The sequence below is a fragment of the Podarcis bocagei genome, assembly GCF_964188305.1.
Source record: "Podarcis bocagei genome assembly, chromosome: 7".
In the NCBI taxonomy this organism is placed as follows: Eukaryota; Metazoa; Chordata; class Lepidosauria; order Squamata; family Lacertidae; genus Podarcis; species Podarcis bocagei.
The window spans coordinates 3,497,143-3,503,559 of record NC_138132.1 but is presented as its reverse complement, the minus strand read 5'-3'; positions in this window follow the sequence as shown (position 1 = coordinate 3,503,559).

Genomic DNA, 6,417 nt, shown 5'->3' with positions numbered 1-6,417 from the left:
TTTTGGGAAAAGGCAGCCAAAACAATCAAGGGGCTGGAGTGACTCTCCTGTGAAGAAAATTTTGCAGTGTTGCGGGCTTTCTAGTTTAGAGAAAAGGCGAGGAAGAGGCAATGTTTATAAAATTCTGTATTGCAAGGAGAAAGCGGAGAGAAGCTTTTCTCCCTCTCATAACACACACAAATGAAAAGTAACTTCTTTAGTTTTATTTTCCTTTCCTAATGATGGAATTTGCCTTTTTCACAGTCGCCGCACGCAGAGTTAGCGACTTCACTGAGCTCTCCGCTGTGACCCCAAGGTCTCATTCTCGGCCCCCCACTTCCAGTTCAGACTCCGTAAGGGTATATGTCAAATTAACATTATTATATTTTTGCTCCAACGGGCATCACTTTGCCCTCGCTTACGTTGAATTGCCTTTGCCATTTTGCTGCCTGTTGGCTCGGTTTGGAGAGCTCCTTTTGGAGCTCTTTGCAATCTCGTTCGGTTCTGATAATTTAGTGCCGCCAGCAAAGCTGGTCACCTCACACTGCTCCACTCCAAATCGTCCATGAACAAGTTTCAAAGGACAGGCCCCAATACTGGTTCTTGGGGGAGGCTCAACACCCTAACCCTAACTCAGCCACATGGGAGGGGTATATATAAAATTATTACCATCAGGAAAAACTTTCTAATGGTAAGAGCTGTTTGACAGCGGAATAGATTCCCTTGTGGACTCTCCTTATTTGGAGGTTTCTAAGCAGAGGTGGCGCTGTGGGTTAAATCACAGAGCCTAGGACTTGCCGATCAGAAGGTCGGTGGTTCGAATCCCCGAGACAGGGTGAGCTCCCGTTGCTCAGTCCCTGCTTCTGCCAACCTAGCAGTTCGAAAGCACCTCAAAGTGCAAGTAGATAAATAGGTACCACTCTGGAGGGAAGGTAAACGGCATTTCCGTGCACTGCTCTGGTTCGCCAGAAGCGGCTTAGTCCTGCTGGCCACATGACCCGGAAGCTGTACGCCGGCTCCCTCGGCCAGTAAAGCAAGATGAGCGCCGCAACCCCAGACTCGGCCACGACTGGACCTAATGGTCAGGGGTCCCTTTACCTTTAAGCAGAGGTTGGGTGATTTAGAGATGATTTAGCTGAAATTCCTGCATTCCAGGGGGTCAGACTAGATGATCCCATAGGGCCCCTTCCAACTCCACAATTACATGAGCCAATTGGGCTCAATAATAATAATACAACGATTTTTTTTTATTTATATCCCACCCATCTTGCTGGGTTTCCCCAGCCACTCTGGGCAGCTTACAACATACATAAAAACACAACAAAGCATCAAACATTTAAAGAACAAAATATCCTATACGAGCAACAAACCAACCAACAAATCAATAGAAACCAATAACAACACTAACAATAATCAACAGTTTACAGCTATACCCAAATTGAAATAATCGCCAACGCCAACTGAACATTTAACGAACACCAACCTGACGAAAGCAAAACAGGGGAACCAAAATTAGAACCATTTAAAACATTTTAGAAACTAAGGTGGGGGGGTTTCTAGATCTGAATAATGAGTGACCTGACTTCTAGCTTTGTTGATGTTGCGTCCTGATGGCATGTGCTTCGGTGATCCTCTGATACAACGTTTGCGTTTCGCACCAGGTCCTGGACAAAACTCAGGATCAAGTCTAGGGTCGCCTCTTGCCCTTTCGTTGGTTCCAGCACCAACTGTTCTAGTGCACAGTCATTTTAGGGTGTCTAGAAATTGCACCACTTTGGTATGACTGGGACACAGTTGTAGCCAGTGGAAGTCATCTGTTAATGCAATGTTTCTCCTTTTAGATGCTCCCTTGAGTTCATTCCTCGTCTTGAGGTCTCCCTGAGCATCTTGATCGGGGGAAGATGGCATGACCCCAGTACAGTGGAAAGAAAAGCAATGACAAACCTAGACAGCATCTTAAAAAGCAGAGACATCACCTTGCCGACAAAGGTCCGTATAGTTCAAGCTCTGGTTTTCCCAGCAGTGATGTATGGAAGTGAGAGCTGGACCATAAAGAAAGCTGATCGCCGAAGAATGGATGCTTTTGAATTCTGGTGCTGGAGGAGACTCTTGAGAGTCCCATGGACTGCAAGAAGATCAAACCTCTCCATTCTTCAGGAAATCAGCCCTGAGTGCTCACTGGAAGGACAGATCCTGAAGCTGAGGCTCCAAGACTTTGGCCACCTCAGGAGAAGAGAAGACTCCCTGGAAAAGACCCTGATGTTGGGAAAGATGGAGGGCACAAGGAGAAGGGGACAACAGAGGATGAGATGGTGGGACAGTGTTCTCGAAGCTACCAGCATGAGTTTGACCAAACTGTGGGAGGCAATGGAAGACAGGAGTGCCTGGCGTCCTCTGGTCCAGGGGGTCACGAAGAGTCAGACATGATTCAACGACTAAACAACAACAGTACAGTGGACACTCGGGTTGCGAACGTGATCCGTGTGGGAAGCATGTTCACAACCCGCAGCGTTCACAACCTGTAGTGCCACGTCTGGACACGCGTAGGTCACGATTTAGCGCTTCTGTGAATGTGCAAGCGCCAAAACCCAGAAGTAACCCGTTCCAGAAATTGCGCAACCCGAAGCGTCTGTGACCTGAGGTATGACTCTACTAAGCTGCTTTTGGGCCCTCGAATCGCCCCCCGCAATGATTCTGCGGAGACCAGGACCGGATTTAAGTTTGATGAGGCCCTCAGCTCCTGAAGGTAATGGGGCCCTTTCTATGTCCAGCTGTCCTTTGTCAACAACAAAATTGTCACTGTTTTTTGTGTTGAATATATGTCATATGGTAATTTATGGGCCTATTGGGTATCTAAAGCCATTTGCACATCACAAAAGACGTATTTTATCAAAGTAATTATTGACCTGAAATATAATTAAGAAGAAGCATATCAATAGTGAAATACAATTAAGAAGAAGTATATTAATAGTGAAATAATTATTAAGCTCTGATTTAAAATGATTTTTTATTCATAACAAAATAATGCAAACACATTGGCATTTGGCAATACAAAAGTTCCCTTAGAAACACAGTTTACAAGGACTCATAATCTAGTCTTTAGAAACTTGCTATAACATGAAATAATAATAATAGGTGTAAATATTTGATGCAAACTACTAATAATGATAAATAGTTTTATTAATACGAAAGTAAGTATTATAACCTGTACAATGCAATTGTAGTTAATACAATGCATTTTTTGTGTAATATCAGTATCACCATAGTAGTCCACACTGTTCATTGGAACAGCAGACCTTTGTACCCTGTACTAAGTGTGAGTGGAAAGGTAAAGGGACCCCTGACCGTTAAGTCCAGTCGTGGCTGACTCTGGGGTTGCGGTGCTCATCTCGCTTTACTGGCCGAGGGAGCCGGCGTACAGCTTCCGGGTCATGTGGCCAGCATGACCAAGCCGCTTCTGGCGAACCAGAGCAGCGCACGGAAACGCCGTTCACCTACCCGCCAAAGCGGTACCTATTTATCTACTTGCACTTTGACATGCTTTTGAACTGCTAGGCTGGCAGGAGCAGGAACCGAGCAACGGGAGCTCACCCCTTCGGGGGGATTCAAACTGCCGACCTTCTGAACGGCAAGCCCTAGGCTCTGTGGTTTAACCCACAGCGCCATGCGCGTCCCTTTAAGTGTGAGTGTAAAAGACGGTATTTCTTTCTTTCAGTATAAATTTGGGGGGGGGGGAGTGGGGCCCTAAGCTATAGCTTGTTTAGCTTATATGTACCGTATTTTTCGCACCATAGGACGCACTGGACAATAGGACACACTTTGTTTTAGAGGGGGGAGAACAAGAAAAAAAAATCTCCCCCTCTCTGCCCAGCGCCCCTTCAGTGAAGCGGCAAGAGGCGCTGCACAGAGAGGGGGAGAACTTCCCCCCTCTTGTTTTCCCGCTCTAAAACAAGGTGCCGTTTAAGGTGCGTTCAGGCGGCTACCTCGGTGTGCACTGACCCCTCTTGCTCTCCAGGCTTCAGGTTCCTTTCGACCTGCTCTTTGGGGCTGGCGGGGGGGGGGGAAGCCCACCACCAGCCCCAAAGAGCAGGTCAGGGAGCAGCGGAAAGGCGCAGCGGAGAGGCTCCTGCCATAGCCGCGTGTCACCTCCCCAGCCGGGAGAGGGTCGCGGGGCTATGGCGTCTTCGCTCCATAGGACGCACACACATTTCCCCTTCATTTTTGAAGGGGAAAAAGTGCGTCCTATAGAGCGAAAAATACGGTAAATCCAGCACTGGCAGAGACGTGTGCTCCTTTGCGGATCTCTCGCTTGCCGGACCGAGCCCTGCCTTTGACATACATGAGGATACATCTCTGCTGGCTCACTGCTGAGCTCTGCAAGACAAGACTGTTGTTCTAAAGCAATGCAAGGTGGGGTTTGCTCGCTGCGGGAGACTTGACAGTCTAAGCTCTCCCATTGATCAGGGAAGGTAAACACTGCTCTGGGCGCGCCCCTAGACAGATGCACCTGTATGGATCCACTTCCTTTTGCGCTGGGTGGGATGAGCTAACCGCTTGCTGAACCTGTTTCGTAGGCAGGTCTCCTTCATGCAGCTTTACCCTGGAATGCAAAAGACAACAACGGTGGCATGGAGGGTGCAGAGAGATCTTGCAAGTGGTTCTTGTTACAAACCAACCGTCCGGGACATCTAGGCTTTCAGAGTGGGGGCATTTTGGCAGGTGCAAATTCTATCAAGTCTGCTTCACACAGGGTCATCGGACGGCTGGTCCACCTAGTTCAGTGTTGCGTACAGTGGTACCTCGGGTTAAGTACTTTTACTGTTTTTTTGGTTTTTATGGAAGCCGCCCAGAGTGGCTGGGGAGGCCCAGCCAGATGGGTGGGGTATAAATAATAAATTATTATTATTATTATTATTATTATTATTATTATTATTATTATTATGTACTTAATTCGTTCTGGAGGTCCATTCTTAACCTGAAATTGTTCGTAACCTGAAGCACCACTTTAGCTAATGGGGCCTCCCACTGCTGCTGCACCGCTGGAGCACGATTTCTGTTCTCATCCTGAAGCAAAGTTCTTAACCCGAGGTACTATTTCTGGTTTAGTGGAGTCTGTAACCTGAAACGTCTGTAACCTAAGGTACGACTGTACACTGGTTTGCAAACTAATGCCAGTGTACCGGAAGAAGCAAAGATCACCAGTGTCAAAGCAATGATTCTTCAACATCTACTTTGTTGGACGGGTCATGTCATGCGGATGCCTGATGATCGTCTTCCAAAGCAACTACTCTATTCCCAACTTAAAAATGGAAAGTGTAATGCTGGTGGTCAACAAAAGAAATTTAAAGACTCTCTCAAGGCAAATCTAAAAAAATGTAGTATAAATACTGACAACTGGGAAACACTGGCCTGCGAGCGCTTCAGTTGGAGAACAGCCTTGACCAAAGGTGTCCTGGGCTTTGAAGACACTCGAACTCAGGACGCAAGGGAGAAACGTGCCAAGAGGAAGGCACGCTTGGCAAATCCACACTGGGATCAACTCCCACCCGGAAACCAATGTCCCCACTGTGGAAGGACGTGTGGATTCAGAATTGGCCTCCACAGTCACTTACTGACTCAATGTTAAAACCATGTTTATGGAAGACAATCTTACTTGGCTAGGAGGGATCGCCAAAGAAGACGACAACACTGGTTTGCAGCAATGGGTATTTTAAGTCAGTGGTTCTCAAAGGAGAGAATGGCAACTGCAGCAAGAAGATTCAAGGACAAAGAAACACTTCAATGTAGTATAACATCAAAATAATTCATACACACACACACACACAAACAAACAAACAAACACACACACACAAACAGAAGCAGTATCCACGCCTCTCCTCAAGAACATTGACTATTTTCCTCCTAAGTCTCAGTTTTCCCTCTCTATAAAATGGGAAGGGGAAACCCACCTTCTGGGTTTGTTGGGACGATGAAATCCAGGGACGACGGGAAGACGCTGCCAATTTTCTTTGTCTTTTTCTAAACCCCAAACCATCTTGTGCCACAGCTGGAGTCGCCTGCTGTGCATGTGCAGAGTGCTTTTACCTCCCTGCAAGTTTAGTCAGCCCTTCGTCTCCAGGGCATGCCGTGTGCATCTAGAGTTGGGGAGGAGGGCGCCCCAATATTTGATTTTGGAATGAGAGAGCCACCGTGGTGTGGTGCTTAGTGTGTCGGACGTGGACCTGAGTTCAAATCCCACCCCCACTGGTCCATAATCAAGATCGCTGACTCTAGCCTTGGGGACTACTAGTCACCGCCTCTCAGCCTGACCTCCCTCACAGGGGAAGGAGACCCGTCATGCGCGCCACCTTGCGCTCCTTGGAGACAAAAGTCAAATATATAACAAACAGGATAGAAATAGACGGGTGGAGGTGAGGCAGGTTGCTGGGCGGGTCTCCT